An 18,595-nucleotide genomic window follows, 5' to 3' on the forward strand; every position below is an offset into this window, starting at 1 on the left:
ATATTGCGTACAATTTCACCTGATTTTAAGAGTACCTTTGAACTTAATTCAGTGTTTATGTCTTTGTCAGTGCAATAATCTAGAAAACAGTAAGATTGCAACAGGTAAAATTGGAGGTACAGAGCAATCAGTTTTTATTCTATTCCTGTTTCTCAAAATGACCAGTGTCAACATATTGCAAATGTCTTTGCTGCTTAATGCAGAATGCTAATTAAGGGTGCTGACATGTCTGTTCCTAACTATTTCTTTATTTAAATATTCAAAACAGTGTTAATTAGCCTGGTTAATATAAACACAACAGTCTCCAACTGGTTTAGTTACAGCTCCACTTATTCCCTATGCAAAAATCCCCTCTTGCCTGGTTTTTAGTGTGTACGTGTCCATATGTGTGGTTTTACTTCCAATTAAATGTTCTAATGGCAGAAATACCTAAAAAGAGCCTACAAAAAAATCTGGAGAGGATCTTTTACAAAGGGTATGTAGTAACAGGACAAGGGGGAATGTCTTTAAAGTGACAGAGGGGAGACTGAGATGAGCTCTTAAACGGAAATTCTTCCCTGTGAGGGTGCTGAGGCCCCGGCACAGGATGCCCAGAGAAGCTGTGGCTGCCCCATCCCTGGCAATGCTCAAGGCCAGGTGGGACACAGGGGCTTGGAGCACCCTGCTCTAGTGAAAGGTGTCCCTGCCTGTGGCAAGAGTTGGGACTGGATGAGTTTTAAGGTCCCTTCCAACACAAACCCATCTTATGATTCCATGAAATGTTCATTCCAATGATTCCCAGAGTAGTTCCATTCCCTAGTGTACACAGCTCTGTATGCGCTGCCCAAACATGTGAGTGTGGCTGTATGGCTGTGCATAAGTTTAAGAGGATGTTTAGCTTTTCCCCTACACATTGTTTAGGGATATCATAGTGGTTCAGGTTTTTATTTAGCTTCCTGCCAGAGGCAGCTCAGGGCCAGAAGCTGTTTCTGAATACTTTCACTGAGCATCCTGTTTTCTACAGCTGTGGGTAAGTGTGAGGACTGAACATGCTGAGGAAAGATTTTTCCACTCTTCTCATCGTTAAATGGAGCAATAGCAAGAGCCTTATTTTATTTAACCTTTAGAAAACTAAGTGATAGATGTGCCTGGCCCAGGTGTACAGCTGACGCTTGTAGTAGTCTGAGAGACTGATGCCCTCTGACATTGGTGCTGCAGCTCTCATGGGGTCAGATTTCTACTGGGCTACAACTGGGGAAGGGGAGATGAAGATTAGAGCAAACTAAGAGAGTGGAAAGGACATAAAGGACAGAGAGAGAGTAGGAAAAGCAAGATGAATTGGTTTTCCTCTAGGTTCAGTCAGCCTCTGGAGGTGACTCCCCACTGATGTCTCCATTGCCACATGATCATTGACAGTTCAAGTTGTTGCTTCAGGCAAGATGGACCATGGCCATTTGACTTACCTGCTGTAAATTCTCTGCTAATGTCTCTACTGCCTTCCACATAGCTAAGTAGGAGGCAGCAGGAATTACAGCTTTTCTCTGCCTAAATAAAGGGAAGTGAAATAAAGGTGCAGCAAAGAATGGTGGGGTGAGCCAAAAGCCTAGGCAAATCATACTTTTACATCTGCAGCTGCCCAAAAGCCATACCAGCTTTTGAGGATCTGTATCTTTTGAGGATCCTTTGAGCATGTCAATGCCAAATTCAAGAGATTTGGCAAAGTGGCTGTAGTGACTCCTATTTCCTGCACCGCAACAAATGAGATTCTTTATCGCAATCACTTAACATTTTAGGGTTGCTTTTAATAGAGGTTTGGCAGTCAGTATTTGGTAGTCCCCCAGCCTTTCACTGTTAACAGCTCTTTTATATTATTGGGCACTTTTTTAAGTATCACATGTGGCATCCTTTCATTTTTTCTTCTAGGTTTTTTGCCTGAACTTGAGATTTTGTTTGAACTTTGCTTCTTTTTACTCCAATTCCCCCCACAAATAAATTAGTTCAGAACATTTTTAATGTAATTATTATTCACTGTATGCCAGGTGCTGTACTAACTCTAGCTTCTAGCACCATCTTGCTTTTATAGAGCCCTTTGTGTCTCCTATCTAACACTGCAGTTTAATTGGTTTCCACCTCGCTGCATGTCTCTCTCACTCACATACACATATAGACAGGCAGCCACACATGCACATCCTTGCTCAGGGTACAGTATGAGCGTATGAAATCAAAGCCTGCAGCAAGGCTGAGCCTGTTACAACCAGTGGGCCTGGCACTGATGGGTATATTGATTTTCTACAACTTACAGGGAGGTAACAACAAACATTTTATGATCGACTGAGCTGTGTGTTCTTGTTAAGTCACTTCTGCACACTGCAGTCCAGATAGGCTCTCAGCTCAGCATGGTACTGCATACTGTGTTTTCAGGTTTGAAATTCAGTATCTTATCAGAACTCTGAAGAATAATGCCTGCTTCTGCTGGAATTACCACAGAGAGTTTGTACAATACGTTTTTCACGGCTCTTATTCAGAATCCACTGTTGTGTTACATGATTTTATTTATAATCCTTATTGTAGTTACCCTCAGAACTGATGTGACATAGGACATTGCTTTTATTCTGCAATTTAGCATTACAAACCAAAGGCCTCTATCTTTAAAGTTATTCCGGTATCTAATTCCAGGGGAAAGCCCATTTAGCTTTAAGACCTGGGATTAAATTATACGTTCAATGGCAAAATTCAATGGCAAAATAGTAGCCTGTAGTTATAAGCTTAAAGTTATTGCATAACAAGTCCTATTTTGAGTTTTCTGCCTTGTCAGTGTCTTAATGCTGCATTTCTACAGAACAGATAATTTCTAAAGAGTTTACCTTAAAATCGTTTATGGCATTACACTCCTACATTTTCTCACATATGTTGGGTCCTCACCCTGTTATTGTTGAAATACTTTTTCATGTTAGAAGTAAGGAATCTGGGAACAGAGGCTACGGGAAGGCTGCTTTGTTCCTTTGCAGTACTATCATTTTACCAGAGTTCCTGCAGCGTCTCCCTTTCTCATTCTCTTCCCATGTGTAATCACTTCTGGATTTCGCACAGCTCGGCACTTCCCTCTCTTGTTGTTCATCTCATTTTATCTTTATATGTTCTCAGGCTCAAACTGTGACTAATCATTCCACAAAGAGATTTCTATATTATTCTGCAGGCCCCACGTGCTGGCCTATCAGCATGTTTCAGATATTGTATTCCCTTTGTGACACCAGGGCTTAGGATATTCACAGTGATTATTCCTGCCTGGGTCTGAGCACTGTAGAAACTTGCAGGTTGCTCCTTCTACTTGCACTTGGTCCTTTCTTTCAAGGTTATGACTTTTATCTTTTTTAAACCAATAAGTCACATCTGGAACATTTTGGTTTTGCTATTCCTCTATCATTTTGGCTCCCAAGTGGAAATGCAAGGAGATTTTATTACCCTGCGGGATATGTTAGTCAGAGCTTTGTTGGCATGACACCCCTTCCAGCCCAGTGTAAAGACTGGGGTGTGGAGTGAGAAGAAATGTTCCACCTTTATTCCCTCAAACAAGGTACAACCAGCAGCTGTTAAATCTCAGTGGTGAAACCTCAGTATGATTTAAAAGGTTCTAATGCCAGGGCTGAAAAACACTGTCAATACTTTTTTCCACCTATTTTGCATCCTGTTCCTGTGCTACCTCAAAATGGTGCTGAAGATGACTTAAAGCTCCTTGGATAAGGTACCTTTTCTTATATGCTGGCAAAATACCATACTATAGGAATTTGGTTTCTTAATTGTATTTTTTCTATGTATGTAATATTGGCTGTTTGCAAGCAAGATGAGCTAGAGTGACCGGAACCTGTGGGACAGGTAGGGTTTATCTTATACATTTCTTGCACAGATGTTTCGAGTTTCTGCCTGCTGCGTTCATATTTGGCTTAGCAAATTTAGAATATAACCACAAGCTCTAACCTTCTCAGCCATTCAGATGGTTGTGTCAGCACTCATAGCCATTTGTAATGGGGCAACTGAATCAAACATGGATGATCTGAAGAGATACTTTAGGTATTGAACTGTATCTGCAAAGAACAGATATAAAGACATGGGAAGAAAAGGACCAAGTTTTCTAGTTTATGTCCAGTTTTCTTTCTGGTGGAAAACGACATTTCTTCAGATGTATGTAGAGAAGGGGACACCATACACAAAATGAATCATTCAGCTTCTTTCTCCTAGAGAGAGCTTTTGGGCATTTTGTAGGGGGAAGATTATTGGACTTGGTAGCATAGAAATTTGGAGACTTTACCCTTCCAATTTTACACCCCTCAAGCATGCTGGCTCCCTTCTGCTTTCATGCAGGGGCAGTCACAAGATGGATGATTCAGGAAAGTGATTGTCTAATCTAGCTATTCACTGGATTCCAGTCAAAGGATGTGTGGGTTAAAGGAGGACAGTTGCTCCTGCCAAGTACTAGATCAAGAAACAGTAACAATTAGGAATGAATGCTTTACTTTTGCAAGCCAAATATTAGCACATTTATTACTTTCCAAAATTATTATGAAAGAGCTGCAATAATTGTTATCAATCAATCCATTAAATGTAATGGGGCATGATACCTATTACCTTAATAATGAGTTTCAGTGTCAGACAGTCCATCCATATTGCTTTTATGCATTGAAGTCCACATCCTTGTTTAGTGATAGTCTAGGCTGGAAATGAAACACTTTGCCAGAAGATGAATTTACTCTGAGAGTGACTGCATTAGCCTTGATTTATTTTAATAAACACATGGAACAATAGTTGAGAACAAACTTTTTTTGCAGCAGATGTAATTACCCAACAGAGTTTGTCACGCAGAGTAGTTGCCTTTCATTTGAGGCAAAGTGAAAACACCAAGGGAATTTTCATGATGGATTTTTTAAAGGTCAGGGTGTCTGCTCTCCCAGCCATGTGTGCAAATACAGAGAAGCTAGAAGAGAAGGGATGGCCAATACACTGTGTTACTACTCACAAGGACATCCAAATAGAATCTTAGACGAGTTAGGGTTGGAAAGAACCGTAAGATCATCTCGTTCCAACCCCCCGGCCATGGGCAGGGACACCTCACACTAAACCATGTCAACAAAGGCTCTGTCCAACATGGCCTTGAACACCGCCAGGGATTGAGCATTCACAACCTCCCTGGGCAACCTATTCCAGTGCCTCACCACCCTCACAGTAAAGAACTTCTCCCTTATATCTAATCTAAACCTCTGCTGTTTAAGTTTGAACCCATTACCCCTTGTCCTATCACTACAGTCCCTAATGAAGGGTCCCTCCCCAGCATTCTTATAGGCCCCCTTCAGATACTGGGAGGCTGCTATGAGGTCTCCACGCAGCCTTCTCTTCTCCAGGCTGAACAGCCCCAACTTTCTCAGCCTGTCTTCATACAGGAGGTGCTCCAGTCCCTGATCATCCTCGTGGCCTCCTCTGGACTTGTTCCAACAGTTCCATGTCCTTTTTATGTTGAGGACACCAGAACTGCACACCATGCTCCAAGTGAGGTCTCCTGAGAGCAGAGTAGAGGGGCAGCATCACTTCCTTCAACCTGTTGGTCACACTCCTTTTCATGCAGCCCAGGATACAGTTGGGTTTCTGTGCTGCAAGTGCACACTGAAGCTGTCTCATGTTCATTTTCTCATTGATAAACACCCCTAAGTCCTTCTCCGCAGGGCTGCTCTGAATCTTACTCTGTGCCATGGGATGGGGATGCTTCTGACTTCTCTTTTTCTCAGTTGTTTTTTTTATCCATTAAGCTGGGGAACATGGACACTTTCCTGTATCATTAACATTGTGTGAGGCTTAGTTCATCCAACTGCGAGATCTCAGACACTGATGTGGAACAAGGGACATATAAGAATGTGGACAGACCATTCTTCAGAGCTGTTATTTTTCAAGTGCAAATTTTCCTTTGTCCATGAGTTGATGAGCACACATTTACCTGCCTTTAAATGTTTTCAGGGTACTAAAGCTAAGACAGTCAGCTATTGTCAACAGGTTCTCTGAGCATTTCTGAGGTTGTTCTAAGGAGCATTTCTGCATTTAGAAGTCCAATTAACCACTTGACTAGATTTATACTAAGTGATACATGACATGTAGTCTTTCATAACCATGTCAGGATATAATTATAATTTCTGACAGGACATGCAAAGCCTGCAGGTGTTAAACTTTTATTTTTGGGATAATGATAAAATGATACCTCAGACAGCTAATGCTAACGTTGCCATTGTACAGATCCTGATGTAAAGAACTGAGACCTGGCTTGTTCTTTTCCTTAGGTTGTTTAGCCAGCTTTACTGAGACCTACTTTTATCTTTTTACTTTCACTTCTGTCTCAACCAACACCCACTAATGAGCTACAAGCATCAGTGCCATTGATGCACGATTAGGAGTTTACAAGTTGGTATGAAATATAAGGTTTAGTGTATAGGAAAAACTTCCCAAAGAGATTTACTCATTGTCTGTCCAAGTGGGGGAGAGCTATTAATATTTTTCTAATGTCTACTCAAGTGCAAGAGATAGCACCTATTTTTCTGAAGGGCCATTACCATTTCCAAGGCAGTAATGACAGTCAATACCTGGAAGAAGAAGTGCTGAAACTGCCTCCTAAATAAATTAAGGATCAATAATGTTTGGTGGGAGGAAGGAGGGTTTTAGTCTAAATGGAACCCCTGGGAGATTTAAGAATAGGATTTTACATAAAAACTAGCACACATTGCCAAGAAAAGCCTGATTCCTGCTATAGCAACCTGACCACACGGAATGGGCAAGAGAATATGTTGCTGGGCATGGAAGGAAAGCAAACGTTGACAATATATTAGACACAAAGAGGGAGAATCTGGATTTTGTTTTAGGATAATTAGATTAAATATTCTTAATGTTCTTCTCCCCCCTTTCCGCCATATCTCCAGTCATCACAAACATTTGCCGCTGTGTTATTGGTTTGATGCTGGAGGTGAGTTTTAATTGCTCTCACCAAAAATAGCTCCAGTTTGGTCATAAGCGGAGCTTTTCAACCCTTCCCCCTTTGTATAGGTTGTTCAAGTGTATGTCCACCTAACCTATGCTGGCTAGAAAGAGACAGCACAGGAGCTGAAGGTGGATATGTCTTCCTGTAATCAGCATTAAACCAAAGAAAAAAGGCTTTCTGGATTTAAGAAAACATTAGAGACCACAGCTGTGACCTATCAACCTCAATTGAGTCTATGATACCTCATGGAAAAACTGAGATACAGGGAATATAAATACATATGTCTCTCCAGAGTGAATGGCCTTGAAATTATAGGCAACTGTTTTGATCTTCTTCATGAATGAAGTGGAAAAAATCAGTAGGAATACAGCTAAGGTAGATAAAAACACAACAGGTACAAACAAGTCACTAGACAAATACTGAACTTCCTCTGTTTTGTGCCTATAGTCTGAATTGTGAAATCTAACCATTTCAGGAAGCTGTAAGACTAATAAAGCGATTTACAGAAATCATTGAACAAATATAATTTAAAATTTGAGCATTAATTTTACCAACATTTGAGCATGTACATGTTTTAATGACCTTGTATTATGCCTTTATACTTTCTTGAATTTGACATTTTAAATTACATCTATTACAGTGCAAATCTAAGACAAGGATTTCTTTGTACTTAAAGTCACAACCGCTTTCATGGCAAGGTTTCTGTCAAATCAGTTAATCTTTACAAATTTTAATGTGTCTATAATAAGAAAATAATATCTTGATCTTTCACATTTTCCTTCATTTCTTCAGAAAGTAAGAAAACCAAATAACCCCTCTTATTTCCTCCCCCTAACTAGCCACTCATTAAAAACACACTTATTGCTGAATAGGAGCTGAAACTGTGTTAACAGATTTTTTTCTAATGTTAATTTAATTCAGTAATCAGGATAGTGTTGTTCCTTCTTCTTTTTTAATTTATTTTAGATTAACCTATTTAAGCAAAATATGAAACTTTAAATAAACGTTTCCTGAAGTCATTTGAAAAGTTCATTTTACTTTTTACTTTTAACAAAAAACTAATACTTTGTACACTGATAAAAACTGAGACAAAAACTTGCGAAGACAGAGAAATGACACTGTTGGGTTAAAAAGTCAGAATCCAACTTCTGAAAGGAAATGAAAGATGTTTTTAACTAAGCAGTTCATTAGTAATTCATAAGATTTCAATTAATATAAACGTCAGTTTTCTCATTAAAACCTTAACCAGAAATTTATACCCAAATTTATCAGATATTTCTCTTAATTTGTTTCTTATTTCATCCTTTGATTGGTCTAAAGAGGGTACAAGTGTTCAAAGAAAACAGATTACATTCCAAAAAAAGCATCTATGTAGTTGAAGGGAGAGAAATCACTTTATACATATATAACAGAGCTATTTGAGGAAGCACCCACCCCTTCCCATCGAGAAAATTCAACAAATTAAAAGGAGGATTAGCAGACCAAAGGTTCTTACACAGGATGCGTAGAGGAGAAAATATATAATACCAGTGAGTTAAACAATCCTACACATTTCCACCAACACTCTTATTTAAATAGTTTGATTGAGCTAATCAGTGGTGGCATGATGAGGTAAGAATGGATGTGGTTCTGGGCAACCTGACCTAGTTGACAATGTCCCTGCTCATTGTAGAGGAGGTGAACTAGATGACCTTTGAAGGTCTGTTCCGACTCAAACTAGTCTATGGTTCTATAGTCTATGATTCTATGAAATTCTCATGACCAGTCGAGTCATTCTGGAAAAGCTGAATCTAACTAAAGGAGTCCTCTTAGTATCTTTATGTAGGGCTGACCTTAACACTAAATAGTGCATTCCATAAGGCTAGTAAATAAATTTCCTAGATTCCTCTCAACATGCTGGTAAAAATTCTAGTCCCTTTTGCAAGCATCTGTAAAAGGAGAAACTTTCAAATCATCTATGTCTAAGTATCATTTATCATCAGTGTATCTTTTTTTACACAGTTCTGTATAGCACAGAAATCATATAGTCAAAAATAATTACACCCTTGACTTCACTCTGACAATTATTCTGATGGGATGCTAAGATTTCTAGCAAGTATTTTCTTATCAGAAATTACAAGTGTAGCAAAAAGTATTCAAAATGAGAAGTTTCCTATTAGGTTACAATATCAGACATCATTACTTTTGCCAGAACATTTCCATTCCATACAAAACTAATGCAGAATTTGCATTAAATGTCTTTCTTCCAGCTTCCAGTTATACATCAAGCTGTTCTTCAGTTTAAAAAAATTAGAGGACAAAGATATTGTTTCTGAAATCTGAAACTGTCACTTTTCTGGCAGTTTATGATGAATTAGTATAGTATAATATAATGTAATATAATATTTATTTTAGAGAGGTATGTGATTTTTCATCCCTTCTTCTGGTATTCTTAGAGACCTTGATCTTGCAAAAAGGCAGGAAGAATAGATCCTCAAAGGAAGTCAGCTATCTTAAGGTATAAATATGTATATTTAAGCAACATGAAAATGGAAGCTTCACTGTGTCTTCGGGTATCACAACAAATTAGTTGCTTTATTCCCACTAAAAGTAAATAGGGGAACAGCTTAGAATTTTGCAATTTGTTAAGTATTTACTGTTTTATATAGGAGTTGTATACAATTGGCAGGGAAGGTGGGAAAAAGAGCACATTGTAATGTGTCTCCGTAGCTTAGTGATTAATGTATAATGAGTATACAGGAGTTCAAGACTGTGCCCTGAGGGCTTTGTACATAGTTAAAAGGATATTTGATGTCTAAAATGCACAGTTAGCTTATGGAGTGTGAATTACAACATGGAAATTCCCTGTTTAAGAGCAGTTCTATAGTTATGAAGTTTAAGAATCTGGATCACTTTTGTAAACTGTTGTATTTTCTCCCTTCTTTCTTTTCTCCTTTTTGGCCTAGAGATTGTAGCTGTCTCATTCAAAATAAGCTCTTTATCTCCAGTGGCAACCACCTCTTTGCTGGGGATTAAATTCCTCTCCCAGTGGGTGAGAGCTGCAGTTCTGAGTCTCAAAAAAGAAAGCAGTAGAAGAAACAGGATACACCTTTCTCATATTATGTTCATGACCAGAAAGCAGTCTCTGAACTTTGGAGATGTTCTCCGATACTGAGTCAAAATGACCTTCAGAGGTCCTATCTTTCAACCATTCTGTGATCCTTGGGAAGCAAAGACATCCATGTTCTACACTTGGATTTTGAAATAAGCATCTAGACATCCTTCAGAGAAGTTGATAAGCTTTTGAATCTTCAGTGAATGGAAATGGCAGATAAAGTTCTGCCTTGGCTTTTGCTTCCCTGTTCTCTGGTTTAGAGAGGTTTTCTGTTAGTTCTTCTCCTCTTCTTGTAAAAGAAAGCTAACTATCATTGATTCCTCTACATGGACTAGAACTTAGGTGTTATAATACTGAATATTCATACTAAGGGTGCCAAATTTCTTCTTCTCACTCCTCAAACATCCACAGTTGCACAACATGGGAAACAGGATAATATTCTATTTGTACCTTTGGTCTGTTATGTCACAGATTCTCTTTGAGTTTTCTCACAACTTGCAATAGTTTATGACTTTCTGTACACATGAGTTTTAGTTTAGGATGCTTCCAAATTGAGAACTTCTTAGTGTAAGGCAGGAGAAAGATAATGTCTACCTTAAGTATTGGAAATCTGGTCTTTTAAATCTTCTAAGTGAAATAAAATATTATAGAATTAAAAACTAATTGCTTTTGAACTGAGGTGACAGATACATCAGAACTTCTAATGATATATCTGTATTTTGCTTCAGAAATGTCCTATGAGAAATAAGGTAAACTAGGAGTAATAACTTCATTAATATTAAGCCAACATTATGATTATAATCAACCCAGCTTTGAAACCAAAGGTAGTTAATAAAAAAGTTATTTAAAATAAAGTGGAGGTCATTGTTGATGGGCCATTTTTTAATTATGCATGATGAAGAAAGAATTAAGCTTCATAACAGCATGGCCTGGCTTACCAATGAGGACTGTCTGCTCTGTTATCTAGTATTCAAAAACACAGTGTGACCAAGAAGAAATAGTGATTAATACAACCAATAAGTCCTCTAACCCAGAGTAAAAATATGACACAGGACAGAGTTGGCCTCTGAAATACAAGGCATTTCAAACAGATGTTAGGTCATTTTACTTCTAATTCTGTAATTCTAATTCTTACTCACTGTGGGTCAGTGATAAGTCACAATAAATTTTGACTGTTCTGTAGCTTTACATACAGAGGCTCAGAATTTAATACAAGTTCTAGTGAAGAATTCTCTATGCATCAAAGCAGCACAATTAGGGTTGGCATTAATTTCTATCACAAGTCTTCTTTTCTAGTTCATAGCAGTTTCTAGAGGATGGCAGCTGAAGGAGGTGGCAACACAGTATTCCCTATATAATTTTCTGTTATTCCCTCCTTCCTATTATAAACTTCCATAGCAGATGAGGGGGGTAAGGAAGTTAGAAAAAAGGTCATCCTTTTCCAAAACACTTTATTCTTTTGAATGATCAAAATTAAAATCATCCTGTCAACCCAGATCTGCTTGGTTTCCAGGTATATATTTCTGAGGTGATTAATAAAGGAGTCCCAGCTTATAGAAAAGATAAAAGTGTTGATTTGTTCCTAAATGAAGAAAAAAAAGGTAGATGCTAACTTAGAGAAACAGAAAGGAGAAACACCCTTGTTTGCTAGTTATTAACCAAAATAGTACACTTCTACTCTCATTCTCTAAAGGAACTTGCTTTTATTTTAGAGTGATCACACCCTAAAAACTGTGATGAAATCTTGATAAACATCACCCCAACATGTACAGCCCTCAAGATGAAACACGATGCCTACAGTTTGTCTCCCCACCTACCCCACAAGCTGGAATAAATAATTTAATTCATTATAGATATGCTTCACTGCTTATAGTTCAAGCATATGGGGATCAGTTATACACTGGACTCCCCTAGCATCAGCATAAAGTGTTTTTCCAAAGCATGCAGGTATCTTGTCCTTGACAATTTTAGTTGCCAATCTTCTGGAATCCCATTTGTAAGTACCAGTAGAGCAAGATGCCTCCATGAAAATCTCTTGAACTTTTCATGTTGCTTCTTCTCTTTCAAGCCTGCTGAGGTGAGATCATATCAACTGATTGACCAGTCCCATTCCTTAAATCTTCTGGTCCTTTTTTACATCTCATTCTTTCTGTTTAATAAAAGAAAATGATCTGTCCTGATGGTACAACCTGCTTGGTTTGCTTTAATGATTACTTGGGATTCAATACTCTTTATTCTGTGCAAAACTAGAATCAAGACTTCATTGTGCATCTCACCCTATAAATCTTTACTGTGATGTTAGCCCCTTTTACTTGCATAGGGACCAAGCTACATGCGAAACCTCAATTGCCACAAATGAGGATTTGCAGATGAAGATTCACTGTCATTATCCTGATGCTGAGATGGTATCGATTTCCTTCATGAGTCTACTTCCGTTTGCAACTAATGAGGGTTCTGATTAGCTGGTGTATTTCTTACATCCCTGGTCAGTCAATCGTTCCCTACCAATGGAGTATAAAATATTATTCAGGTGGGATAAATACATTAGGTAATTTATATTTCATATCCTACTGTGTTAGTTCAGGACAGTCTGTTTCAGTTTACAAACTATCTCTTACTTCTCTGCTGGTGTACTTGAACTTATGTTAATATAACAAAATGACAGACATATTGTGTATTTGCATTTGTAAAATTTCTGTGGAATTATCAGCTTTGTTAAAACAGTGCACTCCGGTGTCTCACTGAAGTATTAGTGTGAGATTGAACAAAACCCAAGTTCTGCTTCTGTCCCTGACAAAGATTTACAAAACAAGCTAGCTTTGATTACACTTTGACAACATTCTTTTCTTTCATTGTTCATCAGCATGGCAAAAGAGAGACACCACTATTGGAATCTAGGAACAATTCATTATTTTCCATTATATTCAAGCTTTTGCATAATTTTAAGGATTCTCAACTTTTCTGTTTGTTAAGTGATAATTTTTATTCCAAGTACAACAGTTAGGTTTACAAATTCCTTCCCCATCAACTTGATAAACTTTTTCTGCACTAAGCAAAAAAAAGCAGAGAATTAATTCAATAGAATGGTTTTAATTCCACCTTACCTTTTAAACAAAAGAAATACAAATTGTTTTCTATAATTAACAACGACATCTGAACAAAGTTGACTTTGGTTTTATTATTATCTCAGGAAAAAAGAAAACAAAGAACTTACTTAAATTAAAAAAGCATTGTAGTTTAAATTTGCTCTGTAATTGCTGAGATGCATCAGAAGATGGAAAATGCTTTGATCTGATATTTAGAATAGCTGATGTGACTTGCCATCCACAATTTCTATTCCTTTTTCTGCCAGAACCTGGACAAGTAATTTCTTTCTATATTTCAGTTTCCTCATCTGTAAAGCTGAAGTCTCCTAGGTAGCAGGAACATCGAGAAATCAGCTAGGACTTAGGGTGCCATTGCTTTGACATGAAATTGGATTCCCCAGGGTTCCTGTCAATGGATACATGGTGCAGCAGTCCATCCACTTCAAATTAAGATGCTGCTGGTTTATCTTTATTAGTAGACTTTACTAACAGAAAGAAAATTCTCCCTAAGGAATAAAATAACATGTATTCTCCTGAAGAGAAGTTAGTCATCTTTTCTTTTTTTATTGCAAAACCTGTGGCATTTAGTCGAGTGTGATCACAGTCTAGACTAGAATTTCCAGTTTATATTAACAGTAATAATAATAGCATATTATACAGAACATACAGGTTTATGTCCATAGTGCATTCAGGTTATCATTTGTTTCCTCATCCTGTCCTTATACCTTGGCACACCACCAGCTTTAGAATCAGCACTTCTAGAAAGCAACTAGGATTAAGTGCTAAATTATTTCACAGCCAGGTGAAATGGAGCCAACCTCTTCAGCTTCAAACACAATACAAGGTCAACATTAGCAGGCTAGAGAGCTCCACTTATGCAGTTCTTTATGACCCTAGATTCTTTGGGCATGTGGACAGAAAATGAAATGGGAATTTTTGCATACCTACAATCTTTTCCTGTATAACTTTTGGGAGTTGAAAGAACTGCTCAGTATTTGAGAAGACCTGATTCCATGTGAACTTACTGTTGTTTTAATTGCTTTAACTGCATCTTCAAGAGCCAGAAGGTGTGGAACCCTTGCTGTTTTACCTGCAGGGACCAGTTTACATATGGGATCCAAATCTCAAACACTTCTTAGGGCTGGATGGGAAACAATTTCCTGCTGAGAGTTTACCATAAAAACATACATGATTTTAGCACCTGCTTTCAAGTAGCAGCAGTCTTCATTTTTTGCAATACCACTCCAGAATTTCATACTCTTACCTTAATTGAACTACTTGTCTTGCTTCCTGTGATTAGAAATAGTTCTGAGCTATCACTGTAATTCTCAGTTACTGAAGGATGGTCTCAATTGTTAAATAAAAGAGGAATTTCAACATTTAGACTTGGATTGTCCACACTGTAGCATTAACAGCTCATTTCTCCAGTTCTCAACTTTTTTGGTTGCTCCCCAGTCTGCTACAGATAAGGATAACTCTAAGAAGAAGAAGGATGAAATCTGTAGTACTTGGTTCCAAGATGTGAATTGATTCCTTTCTTCCTTAAACATTCTAAACTTATAAGGAATAAGTACTACAGAATATGGGAGAATCCTAGATATTTCTTCCAATTATGAAGTAATGGTGAAAGAGAAAAGGGAGGTTTTTTTGTTTAAAGTCTCTATCAAAGTTTTAACGTTTGAGGCTGAGAATCTCTATTTTTACTATTTTAAATTGATGATATGACCAGACATGTCAATGCTTAGATGGAAAAGTGGAAGGTATGAATGATGATGTCATGCACATCCTTCTTTTGTTGTTTGGAGATCTTTATCTTTTAAATTACTATTTTTGAAGTTGGAAGAATGCAAGTCATAGAAAACTTTTATCAGGGATGGATGATTTTGTTGTAGAATATGTCCAGATATAGAAAACAAGAGGACTTTACATATATATATATATATACACACATGTATATATATATGGTATAACTGATTTTTTTTTGTAATTCGTTTCAACTTGAGACTAAATAAGAAGATACAGAATTCTATGTTATGTCAAGAATAGCACTCTTCATAAAAAATCATTTCATGTTGTTATTACATGTAGACTATCTGATATGCATAGGAAGTCATTACCTTGCAGCCACCTTTGATAAGGTTAACAGGATGCCCTAAATCCTTAAGACCATCCGTGACCAAGTTGACTAGCTACTCCTTTTACAATTCATGTATACCCAGGCCAATGTGTTGGTTTATTTTGCTGTTTCTTGTCTTGTTGATCCAGCATTTCTTAATACATTGGACACATATGCAGTCTGGTTTACCATCTCACTGCTCTGCAGTAGAATGTGGTATAAAACTGAAAAGCTTATTTGTAAAGTAAAAACCAACCCCAAAATTACATGTAGTTTCAAGTAAGTTAAAATAATCACAAATACCCAATGAATTAATCTAGTGCTTTCAGTTTGATAGCAGGGGAAGGAGTGGAGATGAGAAAATCAGAAGGGTTTATGTCACCACTTCAGAAATTAAAAGTTCCGAAGCACAACACTTGTGTTTGGAAGTTTATCTGGATTTAATTAAAATAATATATAAGTGCACATGGAAAATGTGAAATATAGGAACTTCTTTCTATGCTACTCCTGCTTTTCTGTTACTTGAACTAAAACCAGTTCTTTGAATAATCCTAATCTGAACTGAACAGTGCACTGTGGAATTAGCCAAAGGTCTCACACAGTGTTTTAGAGTGAAATCAGCTCTAGGCTCCCATCCCCACCTGGGCAGTGACTCAGAACACAGCTGTGGGCAAATTTATTCTCAGCACCACACCAAGTTGTGCTCCCAGTAAGGAGGAATACTTGCTTGGCTTCAGCTGCCAGGCAAAAGCCCCATCCATCAACCACAGAGGACCACTGATGGGAATGAAATTGCAGGTTTTGTGTGTCTGTATTTTCTTACAAGTAACACACAGTAACAGAACTATGGAGTATTTTTGTCCCATCTTAATGCTTCTGCCAAGCATCTGCTGTGAAAATCAACATAACAATGGGTTTCCAGTGGTCAGTTCCATGAAAGCTGCAATCATGCTTTGCCCAAGGCTACGCAACTTTAGTTTTGTGCTCAGCCTCATTATCTGAACCTGCTTAGCTGTTGACATCTCCTCTAATCTCCGCTTATGTTATTCTTATCTGGTTTGTGTTGTCTTTTTTTTTTAATATATATATGTACATACATTTATTTTTTCTGAGAAAAGACCTTGGGTAAGGATTTCATTATATACCTGCCAGCCTTGTGCTTCCCTTCAGTAACTGTCCTACTGTGTATAACATTTCTGGACTTGACTGCTGTTAAAATGACTCCTAGAGGAAGCTGTCTTCTCTTACTTTTATGAAAAACTACCATGGCAGGTAAAAAATGTGAGGTAACAGCAATAAGATAGAAAATTAACCCGAATTTATAATTATTCTGATTCCCAGTTTGTATATTTTTACTGAATGTTAATTAAATAAGGGTATTTTGTGTATTTGTTTAGTACAATGGAAATTATTCCCTGTAGACTGTGGTTACCCTTTTCTCCCAGTTATAATTACTATAAAAACTGCCTTGTTCAGAACTTCATTTATCTACTTAAACAATAAATTGAAAATAGGCATGCACCAAAGTAAAACAATCCTTCAGTAAATCTTTGTTAAAGCCACTGCTAGAATAGACTAAAAAGACATTCTAAAGGCTGCTATATGTGAGCCTCCTGGTATGGATCCAATAATTACTCATGAGATAGGACACTGCATTGAGAGCAAGCTTTTCTGAAGCGGTTTTTATCTGGAACTCGCCATCTATCACTCAACAGACACATAAAAGTTAATCTGTATTTGGCAGAAAGCTAAACAATTAATGGCAGGAGAAAAAAGAGAGAATGGAGCAAGTGAATGACAACCCTTTAATTGAGTAATGGTTCATCCAGGAAGCTCTTCAACAGTCCTTGTTATTAACAAATGGTCCTGCTGGCCCTGTCCAATGGAAAACATTTTCTCTGCTGGAATTAACCATATAGAAAGAAGTTCAACAACAAGCTATTTACTTGCTATTTACTGCAGTGCAGTATGATAGTTAACTCAGTTCATACAATGCCCTGCTGAAGATGTTCAGATCCAGTGTCCTTACATAGATGGTGGTGGTCTTATGGTGGTCTTCTGCCACTGGAAGACTGCAGAAAGGAAAGGATAATTAAATGCCTGACCCAATTTGTGAGCTTTTGGGGTCTTCTGTGGCCTCAATAATCTTCCCACTCAAATATACAAATACCAAATGCATATTCTGGTGCTCAAAACCCAGATACAGAAATGAGGCATTTGGGATTCTGTTTCTGGTTTAACTTTTTATACATTGTTTGATCTTCCATAAATCATTCACTGTCCATACCCCCTATTCTCTGTCTGTAAAATGAGAAATATGGTATTACAAGTTCCACAAATCTGCCTCTTAAAGCAGACTTTTATTTGGTACTAGAGAACTCATGAAATACCCAAGTACACTTGAGCCATCTCGTGGCACCATGTCAAGAAGTAATACATGGTCATAGACATTAGAAATCTTAGTCACACTTTCTAGGGGAGAAGACAGAAGGAGTCTACTATCAGATGACTAAGTCCATACCACCAGAGCTGGAGCATATTGAGCATTCCACATAGGGCCCATTGCATTTTCCCGAAATTCCCCTATGATAGGGGCAGGATGTACATAGAAAATCTCAGAATTAAGGGGCAGAAGATACATAAGACTCCTGTGAATTAATTCCTTATGGAGAATTTTTTAAAACATGGGTTTTTTTTTCTCTATCTTTAGTTGTAGCAGAGAAGCATGTGAAATAAAACATGTACAGCATCTTTAAAACTGTAGGTGGTGGTGAGGCAGAAGAGAACTGAGAATGGTTTCAGCTATAAGTATTACAGTGAACAGAGGAAACAAAAACTACTTTGGGGAATGGAATTGCTTAGTTTATTCTCATGTTGTTTATTATTAGGATTAAGTTGTTTTTCCTTTTATCATATAACATATGGCACCTGATTCCTTTGAGGAAAACATTTAGGATTATTCAGTGCTTTGTCAGTGGCCTTCTGCTGATTTGGTATTTACATTTCGTTTGAACCAAATGATATATTTCCATTAGTATTTATTGGATTTCTCTCACAGCATCAACAATGAAACAGAAATAACTTCGTCAAGAGGAATTTAAAATACTGTATGTCCAAAACTAACACTTACTGCTTCTTTCTCCTTTCAGTTCCCACCATGTCATCTCCAATTCTCACCACATTTGCAGTTAAAGAAAACATTGCTCTCACATTTGATATTATATTACAAATTGCTTTGCCTTATGTCTCATCTCACACTAAATAACAATACAAGGGCTCATAAGTTGCATTACTCAAAATAACATTGAAAT

Source organism: Melopsittacus undulatus, chromosome 7 (genome assembly GCF_012275295.1).
Source record: "Melopsittacus undulatus isolate bMelUnd1 chromosome 7, bMelUnd1.mat.Z, whole genome shotgun sequence".
NCBI lineage: Eukaryota > Metazoa > Chordata > Aves > Psittaciformes > Psittaculidae > Melopsittacus > Melopsittacus undulatus.